The sequence below is a fragment of the Artibeus jamaicensis genome, unplaced genomic scaffold, assembly GCF_021234435.1.
Source record: "Artibeus jamaicensis isolate MK-2021 breed Jamaican fruit bat unplaced genomic scaffold, CSHL_Jam_final scaffold_916, whole genome shotgun sequence".
NCBI classification, from domain to species: domain Eukaryota; kingdom Metazoa; phylum Chordata; class Mammalia; order Chiroptera; family Phyllostomidae; genus Artibeus; species Artibeus jamaicensis.
Window position 1 is genome coordinate 32,136,363 of NW_026522059.1, and position 19,800 is coordinate 32,156,162.

The 19,800-nt window shown below is 42.5% G+C and overlaps 1 protein-coding gene across 3 annotated transcripts in view; it reads left to right on the top strand.

The window, feature by feature from the left end:
- The first annotated feature begins 14,499 nt into the window (after positions 1 to 14,499).
- CDH17 (cadherin 17) overlaps positions 14,500 to 19,800 on the top strand; it is a 79,687-nt gene continuing 74,386 nt past the window's right edge. Inside the window, exon 1 of one of the 3 annotated variants that reach the window (XM_037131151.2) lies at positions 14,500 to 14,518. The gene's annotated coding sequence lies outside the window, so the exon portion shown is untranslated. Of the gene's footprint in view, positions 14,519 to 17,589; positions 17,748 to 17,782; positions 17,964 to 19,800 lie in introns of those variants that run through there. The other 2 variants (XM_053661238.1, XM_037131150.2) reach the window with 2 other exon arrangements.

Below are 19,800 nucleotides of genomic sequence, written 5' to 3' on the forward strand. Positions count from 1 at the left end.
TTTGGTGCTACTATTGTTGTCATTTTACAGGAGAAGACAAGTTGTGTGACGCTCTGCAAGGCACTCAACTTGTCGCTGGCATTTGATCCTCGCTGGGCCTTTCTGGGCTGCTGTGCTGCACTGCCTTCTGGGATCACTGACAGAGATGACTGAAAGGACAACGGACTGTGTTGTTTTTTGGCGAGCTGACAGCTGTGCCTTTGGCAGGGTCCTTCCTGGGCTCCTGCTGGAGGGAGGGGAGAGAGCCAGAGGACTCCAGGGAGCTGGTTGTGAAGAGGCCTTGGTCAGGGCCTGCTGTTGGATTGACGGCCCAAGGATGGGCCTTCACGTGGAAATATGGCAGGCTTCCAAGCCCCAGAGACACCCTAGCTCCCTTAGACCCAGGGGCCCCAATAGGAGTCAGCTTAAATGCAGGAGCCTCCTGCTATTTTCAAGAAGAGATGCTGCTGACTGGCTGGCGTAGCTGCTCTGGAGGCGGAGGCCCTGCCTTTCCCCTGTGCCTGCTGCTCTCCCGGGCTCCTTCCTGCCAAGTCCCCCAAAAGGCCTTTCTTCCCAAAGCCCGCCTGTGCTGCTCCCTTTACCCAGCACTTGGAGGCTCTGAGAACAATTAACCTTTTGACTAGGAAGTACTTCCACCTCAGGGATTCTGCTTAGCCTCATGCCACGTGGGAAGGCTGAAAATAGTGGGGTGTGTCCTTGCCATGCAGATGGGGAGTGTCGGTCTAAAGGTGATAGAACTAGCTCTCCTAACTAACCACTGACAGAGGGAGTTGGGCCTGAAGCCCGACCTTAGTTCCGGAGGGCAGGATGCAGAGCTGGCCCAGCAACATGGGGTAAGCGTTGCTCGCACCTGCAGTTTGTTTTAGGCACTTTATCTACAACAACCCCATGAGGCAGGCGGTAGGATCTCTATTGTACAAATGAGGACAGGTTAGGTAACTAGCTCAAGGCCACTAACCTTCTGGATCCCTCCAGTGTGTCCACTGACCCCTTTTCCCCCACTCCCACTCTGTGATTTTCCAGACTTTTAAAGTTCAAAGTCAGGTTAACAGTTCACTGGATGTGAGTGAAGCTCAGATGGTTCTTCATGGTGAGTGGCTGGTAATTGGGGCCATAATTGCCCTCAGAAACTTGACTCTCCAGGCCCTGGGTTTTAATTATCTTGCAAGCAGCCATGAAAAGCTTAGACTCAGCTGTTGGCAACAGGAAGTGTGTGGGACGTGCAGAGGCCCTGAAGGGACCTTTTAAGGTAGTCAACAGCTGGGAAACAGTTATGGGCGGAGTAAGCCGACCAGCCCTGAGATAAATGCATAAGCTGTGGGGCCCCAGAAGAGGTAGCTTTGACAGTTGGTGAGGTCACCCTCGGGTGACAGATACTCATGGATGAAGGTCACGGCCTCCATGGAGATGGGTGTAAGGCATGTATCTGTGAGTCACCGTGGGGGAGACTCGTGGGCATGTTCCCAACCCAGGGACCTGAACCAAGCTGTCTCTGTAACCACCCTTCCATAAAACACACGATTAATTATGATAAAAGCTTCTCACAAATGGGAGGCTCCAAACTGGGTTTGCAATTAGCATGAAGAGAAGGTGCTTTGCATTCAGTTAATTGTTATCTGGCCTGCCTGATCTCCTAAGGCAAATCTCTGCTCAAGCTGTAAGGATTAAACTCTCTGCCAGGGCCAGAGGGAATTGCAGCTCTGGATCCTTCCACTGGACAGTATATCTGTGAGCCCTGCAAACCAAGCAGACGGGGAAATAATGAGCTTAATTGCCCTCCTTGTATGCCCCGGAGAGCTGGGAAGGTAAAATCAAGCCTATTCTTTTGGCATTTGAAAGAGAAATCAGGTAGTACCGTTTGTTTTTTTGCCTCAAGGGAGCATAATTTTTAAGGAGGAAATTTCCAGTGTACACAGATGATGTGGACCCTGCATGGGCAGAGAGAGAGAGGCTACGGATTTGGCTCCCCTGGGTTCTTGTGGACTGGGCTCCCCCGTGACCTCTGGCTTTAACAAATCATGTCTCGATTTTCCCATTTGGCACACACAGAGGAACATGCTGGAGTGTGTGAGGCTTGCTCTGAGCTTCCCAGCCAAGTATAGGCTCTGGGGAGAGAGGCGCCACATCTTGGGGTGGAATTTGATCACTGGAGCAATCCTGGGCTGATCTCAGCTCCTGATCTGAGTGCCCCCTCCCACCAGATGGGGAGGGCAGGGGGACCACAGGAACGATAGGGCACTGGCTCTCTGAGAACAGGTGTACGGGTGGGGGGTGGGGAAGTCAACGGGACTGGTCACTGGGGTGAACAGTCCCAGGTGGTTGGTTGGGATGGCATTTGGATGGGATGGGAGGATTTGAATCTGGGGACTTGCAGTCACTTTATTCAGCCTTCAAATAAGGACAGGATTCAGTGAAATGGCACCGCCCAGTAGGCCTGGGAACTTGGAGTTCTGGCCACCTAATTAGATTTACTCAGCTGGAGTCAGACAAATCCAGTTCTACCTCTTCCCTGTTGAGTCATCTTGGGAAGGATATTGAACCTTTAGATTAGAATAGTTTCTCATTTATAATATGAGGGTAATAAATAATATCTCACTGTTCGGGCTGATGTGAGGAACAAATGAAATAATGCCAGCACGTCGAGGCTCTGCTGCGGTGTCTGCCTGAGCCTTCCAGCCTAATGGAATCACCTTTTCTTTCCAATTCCTGATGGACCCATCCAGATCTCTCCCCTCCTTCACAGCTCTCTAAATTTTGTGGGGGAATCTTTTTCTTCCTGATAATCTCTCACTCTGATTTCTTGCCTCTGCAGAATTTTCAAGTTTTCTCTTTGTTTTTTTCTTAATCCCCACGGAGGACATAGTTATTAATTTTAGAGAGGGGAAGGGAGAGAGAGGGAGAGAAACATCTGTGTGAGAGAGAAACATGGATCAGTTGCCTCACATGTGCCCCACCCTGACCGGGCAACCGAACCTGTAACGGAAGCATGTGCCCTGAGCAGGAGTCGAACTTGCAACATTTCAGTTAATGGGATGATGTTCCAACGAACTGAGTCATACTGGCCAGGGTTCAAATCCCTTCTTCATCTCTCTTGCTATGACTGCCCTCACTGTCCCCCAGCCCTTTTTTTCACTAGGGAAAATATCATTGACCAAGGTGGTTGATTTCTTGGAGATGTGGGCCTAGTTGGGGTGGTTCAAGAGGGTTTAAGGCATGGACCAGACAACAACCTAGAACTGAGTGTTTGGTGTTACCCTTCTAATGTGTCTCAGTCATTCCACAGGCCACCTCACGAGTCATTTGTATCAGTTAGCTATTGCTGCCTAACAAATCATCTCCAATTTAGTGGTCACAATTCTGTTCATTAACAATTGAGGATCAGCTATGCAGTTCTTCTGGTTTCAGCTGGACTCTCACATGGATCCTCAGTTAACTGTGGGTCAGTTTGCTGATCTTGGCTGAACTCTCCCATGTCTGCGGGCTTGCTAGGAAGCATAAGCTCTATTTTGTGTGTTCTTTCATCTCACAGGAGATTAGCACGAGCTTGTTCACACGGCCAACGAGTGGCAGTATGCAGGGCCTCTGAGACCTAGGCTTAGAACTGGCGCTCGATCACTTCCACTACGTTCTGTTGGTGAAAGTGACAGGGTTAACTCAAATGCAAGAGGAGGTAAAAGGATCCTCCCATGGAACAGAGGAGCTGCAAAGCCATTTTGCCAAGGGCGTGCACACGGAGACGAGTGAAGTAGTGCGTTTGTGTTTGTAATCTATCATCTACTACACTGTCTTTCCCCTGCAGGGTCTTGCCTGGTGTCCTGTTGTCGGGTCTTCAATCTCTTCTCCTGGACTGTCTATACCACTTTCCAGATATTTTCTCCCGGTTCTAGCTAGCTCCCTAGCCCCAGCTCTTCTTCCTATTTGAAAAAATTTCCAAATTCTGCCAACTTTATTATGCAGAATGTTTATTTTTCTTTTCTGACACTTTTTTTTCTTTCAAATCATGTCTACGCCAAAAATGGTACTAAGCATGTTGATCAAAGTAAACCAGTGGTTCTCAGCCTGCTGGGCATCAGAGTCACCTGCAAAGCTTACTGATGTCTGAGACACAACCCCAGGTCTGGGGTAAGTTTTAGATATTAACGTTTCAAAAAAATCATTTTTAGGTGGTTTCAATATGTAGCTAGAGTTGAAAAGCCACTGAAATAAATGAAAGTACCATGTCTCTCTGAGATGAATTTCACCCCTTCCTTAAAATATAGCTATCTTAGAGGCTAATTTTTTAATTTCATGAGCAAATTCCTTCTTCATATTACATTTATAATATGTCCAGTGCATTGCAGGTACTCATTACGTGTAAACTATCACCCTATTGCTGTCGTGAGCAATGTAGTGGTAAGGAATGTGGACTCTGAAGTAAGACCAACTCATCTTTCTCTGTCTTCATTTTCTCATCTGCAACATAAAGATAAATAAAATTTTTATGTCATGAGTATCTGCCTATGTCATAGGCTTATTGTGAAGAGTAAATGTCTTAATCATACTTAGACAAAAAATAACTGCAGTCAACGGTGAGTGGTATGTAATTCCTGTTTTATTCATTCAGCACCTCCTGGTTTACTAAGCTCGCCCTCAGTTTGCTTTACAACATGTGGTGACAACGGAGACAGACAGGTGGGAGCGCGGTGACACAAGAGCGTCCTAAGGCAGGAGGAATGCGGAAGAGACATTCCCCCGGCTGGGGAGAGGCCGCAGCCCCACCAACTCCAGATTATTAAAAGCATTAAGAAAATTCTCTGGCAAACTTGGGTATCTTTTTTCTTTTCCAAATTGAGTTTTCTTCAGCCCAAACATCATTTTAATGGAGGCAGCCTCAGACTTGTGCAATTACTTGAGTAGTGCATAATTGGCACATAGCTCTGTTCAGATGTCCTGGAGATAATAGATGCAAGAAGGATGCAAAAATCTGGCAAGATCCTGAGTCGGGTCCAAGTGCCAGCCTGCGGTGGGGGCAGACAGCACACTGAGTCGGGGTGGCTGGGAGAGAGGACATCTTGGAATCATAGAGTCAAAGTCAACAAGACCATTTGATACCTAGACTTACATACAAGAAAACCTTTAAGAGGTTATGATGTCACACAGTTAAGTGAAGAGTTAGGCGATAGCACAGCCATGACACCACAAGGACTGTTTAAGGCATTGGGATGACATTTTTAAAAACTCTGTAAAATTTCTATTCCCCTTGAAACATATTGCTCACCTATTGGCAGATGCTGAATGAAATTATCTCCATGGTATACGAGTTTAGGAATATCCTTTCTAAAGGATATTTTTTGTAAAGATATTCTTTACAAAAAATAAAAACCAGAAAATCCAAATTTGACATGTTAAAATAAACTAGAGCTCAATTTAAGGTTTTAATTTCTGAAAAAAAAAATCACTTTTGAAAGAAGCTAAAACTTAATATGACCTGAAAGAAGAAACAACATACTATGTATGGGAATGAGCAATGCGATATCATATTTTAAATAACCATTTTGGGTTAAAACTTGGGCATCTCAGCAAAAGTCACATTTATGGGGAATTGTGGAGGTAAGACATGGCCAAGATCTTATCTGCTGAAAAGCAGTATTGAAATGATAAAATACAGCAGTTCCCCTTTATCCACAGTTTTGCTTTCCATAGTTTTGGTTGCTTATGGCCAACTGCAGTCTGAAAATATACTAGATGGAAAATTCCAGAAATAAACAATTCATAAATTTCAAATTGTGCACTCTTCTGAGGAGCATGATGAATCACGTGGTGTCCCACTCCATTCTGCCTGGGATGTGAATCACCCCTTTGGCCAGGGTATCCATGCTCTGTAGGGCTCCCTGCATGGTAGTCATGTAGCAGCCCTCTCGGTTAGCAGGCGGACTGTTGCGATAGTGAGGTGCTTGTGCTCGGGTTATCCTCCTTTTACTTAACGATGGTCCCAAAGTGCAAAAGCAGTGATGCTGGCAATCTGGAGACACCAAAGAGAAGCTGTCAAGGGCTTCCTTTAAGTGAAAAGGTGAGTACAGTACAGGAAGATATTTTAAGAGAGAACATTTACATAACTTTTATTACAGTGTATTATCATTATTCTATTTTATTATTAGTTATAGTTAATCTCCTAATGTGTCTAATTTATTCTTTATTTTAGGTATGTGTGTGTAGGAAAAGAACACAGTATCTACAGGGTTCAGTATACCTGCAGTTTTAAGTGTCCACTGCAGGTTTGGAACCTCTGCCCTGTGGCTAAGGGGGAAGACTACTTATTTAGCAAGTATACAATTTTATTATTGTCTCTAGTATAATGTACATGATATTATGAAAAATATCATGAGAGAATAAAAAATGACAAATTTTAATGGCCCATATAAGTCTCATAAGCATTAAGAAATTATAAAGTTAGAATGCAGTCTAGTAGAGTGGTTAAGTTTTTAGACTTGGGAGTCAAACTTTGTAGTTTTGAATTCTAGTAGAACCACTTTACTAGTTCTGCTTTGTGCAAATTTACTTATTTCCTTATCTAGAAAATAGCAATAGTGGTATTATGTATATATCTCATAGTGCCATTTTAGGATCCGAATGAGTCAATACATTGGGTTGGCCAAAAAGTTCATTTGGTTTTTCCTGTAAAATGGCTCTAGTAGTGCTTAGTTGTCTTTAACTTCATTATAAACCATTTTGTTAGATTGTGTTGTGACAGCTGTCGTATCCGCATGCATTTAAAAAAACTTGTCAAAATTGGTGAATTTTTCTGTGTTTTCTGAATTTTAATATTGAAGATGGAAGATATACATGACATTTTTTGGCATGTTATGCTTTATTATTTCAAGAAAGGTAAAAACACAACTGAAACACGAAAAAAGACTTAATTGTATGGAGAAGGTGCTGTGACTGATCAAATGTGTCAAAAGGGGTTGGTGAAGTTTCATGCTAGAGATTTCTCTCTAGACAATGCTCCACGGTCCAGTAGACCAGTTGAAGTCGACAGTGATCAAACCGAGACTTTGATTGAGAACAATTAATGTTATAACACGTGGGAGATAGCTGACATACTCAAAATATCCAAATCAATAAAGTTATTGGTGAAAATGACAAAATGTATCTTTTATTTTATGGAAGAAGCTAAGTGGACTTCTTGGCTACCCCAGTATTATTATCTTCTTCCCAGTGCAGGACTATTCTATTAGGCATCCTCTTCTGGACACTGCCCTATTGCTAGCAGTGTGCTTTTTGAATTAGGAAGACCACTTTTCTGGTTTCTGGTCATTATCTTTGCATTGGACAACCAAGATGACCTCTCGTCAGCAATCATTTACCACTAGCACACAGCTGCCTTGGCTGAGGACTGACTGCCTTTGCATTATTTTTCAGATTAGCCTTGATTTTCAGAGGTTTGACTAATGTGCAAACAGTGGGCCACTGTTTGCAGCAAGAGGCACCTCAGAGGGGAAGACAGAGGCTCCTGTGTGAAGACAGAAGATGGCCGTGCCGGATCGGGCTTGCCCTGGACGAGCCTCTTGGGTCATACCCCACGGGCCGGTTTGTGATTTTTGTGTCTGCATCTGGCATGCCGCAGCCTCTTTGTCCCACTTGGAGATTAGGCACTGGACAGAATCAGGACTGAGGTTGTCTGGGGGGCACAGGGAAAGGAAAGAGATAGGCTGCTCTTGCAGCCCAAATACCGACACAAACTTGGACAGCAAACAGCACAGGTGATTCTATTATAATCCCTGTCTTATGTTTTTCCTGTTCAGTGTTTCCTCCCCAGGACACCAAGCCATACATAAGGGTGGTTCTGAGCAAGAGCCAAAGACATGGTTTCCCAAGGGAAGTGCTGGTGTAGGTCACCCAGGGTGCCAGAAGGGGCCAGTTACAGATCAAAAAGTAGCCTGGCTGTTGGCTCCTTGCCTCTCAGTGGCTCTTTGGAACAGCTCTGCCACAAGCTACAAGCAACCGTTAGTCACAGCTGGGGGTTGGCAGAGATAAGAGACCAGGTCATCTGCCTGGGCAAGAGCCCTGCCAGGGTCTCAGTAAAAATCCCTGACAAGTGATGATTGTTAAGAGGGTGTGGCAGATTGTGACAGAAGGCACTACCAAAATTTCTTTAGAAGTGGAGGTATGGTTTGCAGTCAATTCATATTTGCATGAGTACCTTTCCTCATGATTCCCCTAACTAGAGATTATATCATGCAACAGCATGTAATACTACATACTTACCATCACAGGTTTCTTCTGGTATAGGCATTTTTCCGATATTTTCCCCCTTATTTCCAGGGCAGCGTGAAGGGAAATCACAAGTGATATGGACTCTGAGGAACTGTGATCAAATTCAGATTCTTCTGTCTACTAGCTGATGTGTGCCAGGGCAAGTCGCTTAACTGAAATGAGTTTCTTCATCTGTGAAATAGGAATGTGATGGTGTTTACCTCAGAGGTTTTTAATATGGAGTCTTAGATAACTAAGTTTCCTGAACCCATGGGTTATTCTCCTCATTGAAGAAGAAGAAATATGATCATATCTTGGAATCGATTCAGTGATACTCTCATCAGGCATGTGGCCCCTTCGGAGGGTTGCACAATAACCCTTGTGTTTGGCATCACCTAGAGACCTTTTTCCTTCATTTTGTGATGAATCTTGCTCCTGTGTGTGTGTGTGTGTGTGTGTGAGAGAGAGAGAGAGAGAGAGAGAGAGAGAGAGAGAGAGAGAAAGATGGAGGGAGAGGGAGAGAGATTGTGATGGTTAATTTTATTTGTCAACTTGGCTGGGCCATGGAGCCCAGATATGTGCTCAAACATTGTTCTGGATTATTTCTGTAAGGCTGTTTTTAGACACACTAACATTTAAATTGTGTAAAGCAGATTGCCCTCCCTAATGTGGGTGGGCCTCATCCAGTGACTTGAAGGCCTGCATAGAACAAAAGTTTTTGATCTCCCCTGAGGGAAAATAAATTCTGTCAGCAGGTGGCCTTGGACTTGAACTGCAACATTGTATTTTCCTGGTTCTTCAGTCTGCTGGTCCACCCTGCAGATTTTGGACTGGCACGCCTCCATGATTGCATAAGCCAATTCCTTAAAAGACGTCTCTTTTCATATAGATCCACATTCTACTGGTTCTGCTTCTCTGGGGGACCCCGGGATGGAGAGACAATGAGAATATCTGTATTCTTTGCTTCCTTATATCAGCTGAGAAATTTCACTTGACAACAGTGCTCAGCCACATTTTCTATTTTAGAAATAGTCTTTTTTCTTGTATTTGCTCTTCATTCATAAAACAGGGAATAGCGTGGTGATTATTAGATCGCGCTATGTTCACGTGAATCTTAAACTAAGACCAAAGACCCACACCCACTCATAAAGACAAAATAGAAAACAACACAAGCCAGTTTCCACCAATATGATTCTATTACAAAGACCTGCAAGGCAAGGCTCATGCTGCCAGTAATTATAATAGGATAATAGTAACAATAGCTGCCACTTAGGAGTTTTAAACAATTATTGGGCATATGCAGGGTTTTACCTATATTATTTCCTTTAGGTTTAGGAAGCCTTCCCAATGTATTGGGTAATCACTGTGGGTTCCCACGCTGTAGTGTTAAATTTCTCCCTAGAAATGACCTACTTTGAAAGGGCTGTCTCCACATCATTTTCGATCACGTTCTTTTCAGTTTAGTTTTAAGCTTGTCTTCTCCAAAACCTTCATGGGATGGAATAAATATATATGTGCGGCAGAGGTCCTATTTATCAGGATTCAATGGCAGAAAAGCCAGCCTGGTAGAGAATGTATTATTTTGGTTAATCAAATACTCTAGATTTCTTATAACCCTATGCAGCTGAGCAGTTGCCAGATAAATTTAATTCAATAAGACGTATTTAACACTCTGCCTCTCTGGAATATAATTGCGTTTTGATGAGTCATAAGCCTCTTTAAGATATCTCAGTGCCCTCAGGTCATCTTTACAGTCATCAATTCTCATTGGATTGGATCACTACTTTCTAATCAATAGGATGCTAAATAAATGAGCTTTTCTTACATTACTTGCCACAGGGGAAAAGAGGCTGCATTTGTCTCTAAAAATATTCTCAATGTATTTCAAAGTGATGTAAGGCTGATAGCTCTGAGCATGACGGGGTAGGATTTCGGAGAGGAATTGAGCAAGAAAGGAAAAGAACTCATGGACACAGACAACAGCGTTGTGATTGTTGGCGGAGGGGGGTGGGTGGAGGTGGAAGAGGGTATAATGGGGGCTAAATGGTGATGGGAAAAATACAATAAAAAGTGAAGTATTAAAAAATAAGAGTGATGTAAAGTGATGGGAAAAAAGGGTCTGTGTAATACTCTCCCTCCTTATGAATTACCCACCAGCACCTGCTGGGCTTTCTGAACGTCGTTGCCCCGGATTTGCTGCCACAGAACTGAGTGAAGCAGGAATTGCCTTCTGAACTCACTTGCCTTCAGTAACAAGGTTTTCATCCTTCCCCAGATAGTGCCATTGCCTTTATTTCAGGGGTTAGGATTTTCACTCAGGAAATACTCTGTGTACGACCCCTGCAATAACACTGGCTCCTGGTGTCCATGAACTGCTGCCCAGTGGCCCACTGCCCGAGACAGTGGAGAAAAGGTTTTGCAGGCGGACTTCCCTAGTTAGTGGGCAAACTAAGTCATCTACCGGCTATGTAGCCCTGAGAAAATTGCTTGACCTCTCTGAACCTCCTTTTTCTTTTCTGTAAAATTGCAGTGTTAATGCCTCTCTCATGGGGGAAGGGAAGGGTTGTGAAGATTCAGTGAGGTAATTAATGTAAAATGCTTACTACATGGTTTGGAATGAGAATTCACAAATGGCAATTAGTATAATTGCTTATAGTCCCACCGTCAGCTCAGATTTTGCTGGTCATCAGAAATTTAGAACCTTGTTGATAATCAAGATGTGAAAGGCCAAAGCCCTGCCCACAGTACCTGTAAATTCCTGAGGCTTCTGCTCAAGCAGACACTAGGGTCCTTTCCCTCCAGAGCCCCCCTTTCTCCTCGGTCACAGGCTCTTGTGTCTGCACGTGTGTTTTTGTTTCATTCAGTGCCTAGGTGGCCACAAATCTCAGCTCAGGCGTTACGTTATTTAGATGCTGGCAAAGGAGAGTTCTTACATTTCACTTAGAATATTTGAGTACCTTGACCTCCAAATCTACCTTCTATTCAGGAGTCTTCATTTAAATTTTCTGAAAGGCCAAATCCAGAAGGTGAAATAATAGGATTTGGCACATGATGTTCTGGTCGAATAGTCTCTTCTCGGGCAGCTTTCTAAATCAAACATGCTCACTAATATTTTAAAGAGGTAAATGCCTTGATTGCTTAAACCAGTGATTTTCAACTGATGTACCTCAGCACACTGATGTGCTGCAAGCATTTTAATACACACAGTACCTGACTATTTGGTTAGAGGCACTGACCTCTTTTCCCTGAGATTGTCCAATTAAAAAAATGACAATAGCCAACACAACAATAGCCATCTGGTGTGAATGAATCTGAACGACAACTTTTATTTCTTTCAGATTGGCAAACAATGAAATGTATTTATTGATGTGCTGCAGAATTTCAGTTATTGGTTTATGTGTGCCATGAGATAAAAAAGGGTGAAAATCGCTGGTTGAAACAAAGACTCACCATCCAACCATCACTGACCCAGATCCTCTCAGGAGCAGGAAGGTAGGGGAAGCTGGGATGTGCGCGTGTGTGTGTGTGTGTGACTTGAATTTTTCTCATGCTGACATTGTGTAATAGATTTCAAACACAAATAAAAGTGAAGAGAACCTGTCAATGACCCTCACATACTCTCACCAAGCTTTGGCCATGAGGTTTGATTGATTCAGGTACATTTTTTAAATCAAGAATTCTTTGTAAGTGGTATTGCACAGAATGAATAACTGTCTATTTGTTGTAGTTCATCACCTTGGTCTAGATCCATTATTTCAGCAGGGGTTTGAAAATGGTAACATGCTCATGCTAACATTCCTTCACTGATTAGCGTGAGCAGCACCTGCCCAATCTCATTTCGGCTGCGCTTCCCTGTGCCATAGGCTGCTCCCGGCCCAAACGGATTTTTTGGAAGCAAATCCAAGACAGCAAACCACTTCATTTATAATTATTTCTATTTGTATCTCTAAATGGCAAGTCCTCTTTGAAAACAGAAACCACATAACCATGATCATACCTTAAAAAAAAGAAACATTGGAATTTCTCTGATTGTATCATTTTTTCCTTCTTTATTTTTTAAAGAATTGGTTTGTTTTAATCAAGTTAAAATAAGTTCCAAACATTCTCTTAAATATCCTTTAATCAATAGGCTTCTTCTGTCTTTTTTTTCAATGAACACATGAGAGAGTCTTTGTCTTGCAGTTTCTCACATTTTGTTTTTTGCGACTCTGAGCCATCGTTGTATCTGCATCCTGTTATTCTGACAGCATTTTCTGTCAAGTAGTGGACCTGCACCCTACAATTGGAGGTGGGATTGATTCAGGCACATTTTTTTAATCAAGAATTCTTTGTAAGTGGTATTGCACAGAATGAATAGCTGTTTATTTGTTGTAGTTAATCACCTTGGTCTAGAGCCATTATTTCAGTAGGGGTTTCAAAATGGTAACATTCTAATTCTAACATTCCTTCATTTATTAGCTGGGAGATTTCTATAAGAGAAAGTTTTCCCTAAAAACTATGTGGGCGTAGCTCTGTGGATTGAGCACAGGCTGCAAACCAAAGGGTTGCTAGTTCAATTCCGAGTCAGGGTGCATGCCTGGGTTGCAGGCCATGTCCCCAGTGGGGGCCATGTGAGAGGCAACCACACATTGATGTTTCTCTCTCTTCCCTCTCTATAAATAAATAAATAAATAAATAAATAAATAAATAAATAAATAAATAAAATCTTTAAAAAACCCGATTTGGTTACTCTGAGATAGAGTTTGTATAGCAAAGGCAGGTTAAATCCTTGATTCTTGCCTTGTTTTCACATGTTTTCAGAATACTGACTCTATCCCCTAGTATCCTCCAAAGGTGATGAATAAATTTTTGTTGTTGAGTATAATTATGACCTCATGGATTTTTAAACATATTTGATATGTTTCAATTCACTGCAGTCATTATTCTTTTTTAAAAAAATTTTATTTATTTATCTTTAGAGGGGAAAGGAAGGAGAGAGGGAGGGAAATATCAATGTATGGTTGCCTCTCGTGCGTCCCCTGCTGGGATCTGGCCTGCAACCCAGGCATGTGCCCTGACTGGGAATCAAACCGCAGTCATCTGGTTTGCAGGCCCGTGCTCAATCTGCTGAGCTACACCAGCCAGGAGCAGTCATTATTCTTATTAGTTCTCAAATTTTTCTGTCCTTTGCTAGTGAGAGTGTCTTCCTCTTGGCTTCTGAATCCTTTGATAGAACCCTGGTGGTGTAACTTCCTTGCTGCCTGGTATGATAAATGGTCTAGGCACATGTTATCCATTTCCTGTGCCAGACCTAGAATCAGCAATTTCTCCAACTAGACTTAGTTCCTTTTGTGAAAAATGACATTTAAAGATCACAAGCTGGCTTTAGGGCTGCCTATTGCTTAAGAGTTGGTCATTGTTTCTGGGCCATTTCAGTGGACAGACTGATAAATATGTAGGAGAAAATACATCATGGGTTTCTGCTAATATTTTGAATTTGAACTCAGTGTTGCAGGTTTTTAAAATCTAACTTCTTTGATTTTGAATTTGTATATCTTCTTGATTCCAGACAGTTAATTTTTGTTTTATTATCTCTTGGTTGTTGAAATATTCTATCATTCTAATTATCGATCTTCTGTTTGCTTCCTTTTTTTAAACAATAGCTAGTGCTACAATAGATAACCTTATATATAAATTTTTGGATAATTTTTCCAGAGTATATATTCTTAGAAGTCAGATTCCTAAGACAACGGGTAAGCATAATTTTGCTAATATTGCCACATTTGCATCCATGAGATTGTATCACTTTTCATTCCCAGCAGGAATGTGCGAGAATAATTATTTCCTCACAGCCTCTTCAACAGGATGTGTAGTTTGGGTTTTGTTAATCTGGCAGGTAAGAAATAATTTTTAATTTATATTTTTCTTATTTATAGTGACATAAAGTGATTTATTTTCATATGTTTTAGGTCCATTTGCATTTCTTTCCTATGAACTGTTTATACTTCTTGTCCATTTGTGTCCTTTAAAGAATTATTTACTCTTTTATCTTCTATTTTAAGAAGCTTATACACATTAAATACATCAACCTTGTCTCTGTTATGTGTTGCTTTTATTTTTTCTAGTCTATCAGTCGTTTTTACTTTGCTTCCGGCGAAGTTGACCAGAGAGCTGCTTCCAGACGAGACCACCACGTTTTCCTCCCTAAACAGCCAACGCAGATGCTCTGAGGGAAGGGGGTCGTGTGTGCAGGTGGAACATAGACGAAACAGGACTGGGCGTGAGCTGATAATCGTGGACGCTGGTACATGAGGGTGATGGTACATGAGGGTCATATACATGATTCCACTTCCGTTTGCGTTTGAAACTTTTCTATTACAAAATGTTGAAATGAGCCCTGGCTGGTGTAGCTCAGTGGATTGAGCATGGGTCTGTGAAGCAAAGGGTCACTGGTTCGATTCCCAGTCAGGGCACATGACTGAGTTGTAGGCCAGGTCCCCCGTAGAGGACACAGGAGAGGGAACCACACATTGATGTTTCTCTCCCACTCTTTCTCCTTCCCTCCCCTCTCTCTAAAAATAAATAAATAAAAATATTTTTAAAAATGTTGAAATGAGAAAGTTCAAATCTCATACACAACCTGAAGCATTTGGTATCTGACTATAGATAGTCTTTGCACCTTCTACATCTCTCCTTGAATCAAATAAATTACCAGCAGAAAGCTATGGACCAACCACTTGAACTTAAACCCCTGTAGAAAAGTCTCGACTAAGTGAGCTTTTATCAATGATGGATGTAAAAAATGTCCTATAGGGAATGATCCGCCATCCTCTATAAAATCATTGCAGAGAGACTGTCTCTTACGTTGTGAGATCCACCCTCTTAGAATCAGAGGTTGGACCTGATTCGGGTACGATTCTTTTCAACAAAAACGGTGTAGAAGTAGTACTGCATTCTTTCATTAGCAGGCATGTTGTGACCAGTGTCTGTTTGTGATGTGGCCTCCATTGCTGATCTTTGCCCAGACTGATTTCAGTGAGGTAACATTTGTTTTCTTTTAATTTAATCTTCATTGTATTTCTTCCACTACCATTTAGTCCCCTTATATCCCCCACCCCCACCCCCCACAATCCATGCACTGTTGTCCGCACCCATGAATCCTTTTTCCTTTTTGCTCAATCCCTCTACCCCTTCACCCCTCCCCATCTGGTAATATTTGAATTCTACCATTCTCACTTCATCTACTTACTGAAAAACTTCTTTCAGAGAAACTTCCTTGTGACCCTAGGGCACCTCCACGCAGCACTGCAGACATAAGTTAAAATTAGAAAATGCTAAGAGGAGCAACCACCAGGTGTCTTCCTCAAGCTCGGAAGAGCCCACTGAGCCCAGGAAGCTTCTGAAATGGAGAGCCCTGCATTTGGACAGACATATCTGAGTGACTTTATATGACTGTGTCTTGGAGGGCATGAAAAGTAGAGCTCATTTAACACTGCCTTTATATGACTTTATGTGCCTTTATGTGACTTTATATGACTGTGTCTTGGAGGACATGAAAAGTAGAGCTCATTTAACACTGCCTACCTGAACAGTAGAGAGCTTGCCCAAAGTAATAATTTTAGTTTTGGCATAAATTCTCCAGAACTTTTTAAAAACTGTTGTAAAACAGGGTTGGTTGTATATTAAGGCCTCTTTTGGTTGGTGGCAGTAAAGCTACTCAAGGCCAAATGATCAGAGAAAGGGTGCGGCCATGGTGTTCAGGGAAGGAGCTGTGACTACGACATCCCTGTAAACCAGGAGCTGTGTACACAGTGGCAAAGATCTCGAGTCAGCATACCTGTGTTCAAATGCTGGCCCTGTAATCTACCAACTTCGTGACCTTGAGCTAGATCTTTGACTTCTCTGGGCCTCAGTTCCTCAATTTTAAATGGGGGTTGGAGACTGTTACCTACCTTTCAGACTTGTGCACATTAGAGGTAACATAAGCCAAGTACCTTCCCCAGGGCCTGGCACGAAATACACATTCACTAAGCAGAGATCATCAAGGTGACTGTGGAATTATCAGAGAAAATAGGCAAGGGTTGGGTCCCATCCCTAAATCTCGTAGATGAACACTTCAGGTGGCAAAATAACTTCTGGAGCAGTTAGATAGGCTATATTTGAAAAATGTACAAGGTTTCTGCTCGGGAGAGTTGCAGGCCCCACTAAATAGGAAGACACAGCTACAGGGCTACAAAGTCAGGGCAACTACCTAGTCAGCTACCAATAGAAATCAGACTTACTTGGTGAGAAATGATGTGTTCCAATCATGTTCACTATGATGTCTGATGACTAATCTCAAGCTTTCTCACTGATGTTTCCTGTATCTTAACCTTTAAACAGAAATCTATACAAGGATTCGAGCTTAAGTTTCTGTGGCTTTCTTTGTATTTGGTTGGTGTGTAAATGATACCAGGTTTTAATTTTAGTTTTCTAGTAACCTTGTTAGAACATGAGATAGGGTGACCAGCTTCCTTGTGGCTTAGGTTTGTGACGCATGAGGCCGACTGCTGTTTGCTTTTGGTCTGAATGTGGCTGGGAGGCACATGGGGAAATACTCTTAAGGCAGGTAGAGTAGAGCTGAAAGGCTCTTTGGAAAAGTGATTAATGGGAAATGTTGTGATCTCCAGTTTCCACCTTCAATTTAATATCTTGGTACCATTTTTTTTGACAGAGTTCAGAGCTCCCTAACAAAGATTCCTATTCTATCTGGTTTTTTACACCTTGATTAGGCTATTGCAATCATGAGCACAGAGTGGGGTGTGTAATACTGAAGGTCTAGTCAGAGATTCCCAAATCTATGTTGGTGACACATACAGAAGTCAAAGAAAAGCACTGTCCCAATTTTCCAGTCTCCAAAGTCTGTGGTTTTGAACACTCTGCCTTACAGAACAGTAGGTGATTTACTAGGGATCTGAGTGAAGATGGGAGAAGTGACTGGGCTGCCTGGTAATTCTCCCTACATTCCTTCGCTTCATGATTGAAAAAGAAAAGTGCCAAAGAGCTCTGTATTTCAAAGACAGAAGAAAATTAATGTTCAAGCTTCAAGGTCCCTATAGACCAATGAATGTTAAATTCCAGAGCAAACGTCAACAATTCAGCACTGGTGGAATGGGAAGCACATATTACTCCAGCAATAGACAGAATGCTCCATCATGGGGACAGTACATTTTAGAAAGTCCATTGAGTCAGGAATAATTCAGTAACTGCTGGGGGCAAGGTGCACTTGGTGTCATATGCAACCCTTTGAATAAGATTGGTCGATAGTGTCAGCTTGTCTGAGCTGAGATACAGTAAAGCTAACCACATCCTCATGAGCTCTAAGTTGCACTACAATACAGCTAACCACTTCCCCATGAACTCCTCCAGACCAGCTGAAAGAGAGTGACTGGATCTTTGTCAGCCAAGTGATACTATTGCTTGATAACAAAGGAGGTTGGAGGAAATCTAAGAGGGTATCAGCTGGAGAGGAGATTTGTCCCCGGGACCAAGTGGTTGGTGTTTTCTGTTCGTAGAAATGATCTGGGGGCAGTTTTATCGGTTGGGACAGGATTCCCAGTGATGGAATTGTCAGGAAAAGTGGAATGGGAGGGACGGCTGGTGGGGATGTTATTGGGGTGGAAGTACTGATGTTGTGGCTATGCATCTGTGAGCTGATCAATCTGCATAGGGGACTTGAGCAGGCCCTGGCTGATGGCTGCTCCTCGTGGGTAAGTAGAGTGGGTAAGGTACCGAAATGCTCCTACTGGAACTCGGCTGAGGGGAGCTGTTAAGTGCTTTGCTTTCTTTAAAAGAATTGGGCCTAGATTCGAAGCTTGAAGGATCTTTTTTTATCTCCTTTGTTCCTCAGTTTCCTTATTTGTAAGATAATGTTAATAATACCTACATCCCAGGGTTGTTGTGAAGATTAAATGAGATGCTACTGGGAGTGCCTGGTGAAGGGTCGACTTTAACCTGGAGGTTCTCAACCTCAGCTGTTGGCCACAAGGAGAAGTTTAAAAATGTTGTCAGGTTTCACCCAAGACCAATCAAATCGTAATCGCTTTGATTCGTGCAGCCAGGGTTGAGAGCTCTGATACTACAAAATTATTTGTATTCAGAAACTCAGGGGATTGAAAAGAGTACTGGATTTTTGTTAACTTTTAGTCAAGTCCTGTGTTGTTAACTGCTATTGGTTTTCTTTTACATGGTGGTAATTCAAAGAAGGTAAACCCACCTGTCATATAATCCTGGTTCTAGGCAATTCCCCTTGTTTAACTCATGTTCAGGGAGTGGAATTGGGAAGACCAGGAAGTAACCCTTCCTCCCCCAAACGAAAAAAAAAACCCCGAAAGAGTCCCTCTGGGATCTGCCTTTCTGAGACACTGGTCAGTCAAATTAGGTTCAAACCAAGGGCAGGTGAGGTAAATGGGACCCCATTAATTTAACTAAGGTTGCTTTGCGGGGCCTGCTCCAGGCCTTGTTACAGGGAGGCTGGTGGTGTGTAAGCATTCACTGGGAAGCCGGGCCTTCCTTCGCCCTTCTCAGCACCGTGGGCTCCCCTGAGGACAAGTGCAGGCAGTGGAATTGAGTGGGTCACAGATGTGAAATTTCAGTGTTTTCTCATGTAGCAAGGGGGAAATTCAGGCTTAAGACAACAGAACTTTTTCGGAAATTCTCCTAGACTGTTACTGGGACTAGGCTTAATGTTATCCTGGGTGGAGAGACCTAAGGAAGCACAGTTTGGCCCCTGTCTCTCAGGTACTAGGCTTCATCATAGTCTAGTAAATATAGAAAAATAGTCTTCTTTTTGGAACAGGCAGTGAGATGAAAGATCTAGTGTTGAACTTCCTGAGCTGAAACACCAGGTAAGAGACTGAAGGGCCCTGTGGTCACATTATTTTCTCCTTCCTTCTCTGCTCAGGGCAGAGATAATCTTCACGAACTGAAATGTTCTAATTCACATTTTAAAAAGTAAAACATAAAAGGGAGATAAAAAATAAGTAAAAATGAACGTATTTAAATGAAATCCAATGATTAAAAATCCTTGAAACATCCACGTTAATAGAACAAAAATGATGTGTTCTGAAGTGACTGGATTGAAGTGACCGAAAATGTTTAGCTTCCGTCTTGTGCACTCATATCAGGGTGGGATTGGCTGTAGGAAATGTATCTCCTTTTTTTGTTGGTAACAGCTTTATTGAGATGAGAGTCACATACCATAACATTTATGCATTTAAAGTGAATTAGTTTTTTAGTATAATCACAGAGTTGTGCAACAATCACTGCAAACAATTTTAGAACATTTTTTCATCATCCCCAAAAGAAACCCCATATTCTTCAGCTACCACCCACAAACCACATTCCTTGACCCCAGGCAGCCATTAGTCTACTTCCTGTCTCTATGAACTTGCCTATTCTAGGTGTGTCATATGAATAGAACCCTATGGTATTTCCGTGTGGCTTTTACCTTGCTTCATGTTTTCGGTGTGAGTTTGTGTTATAGCATGTACCAGCACTTCATTCCTTTTTATGGCTGATGAATATTATATTGTACAAGTATATTGC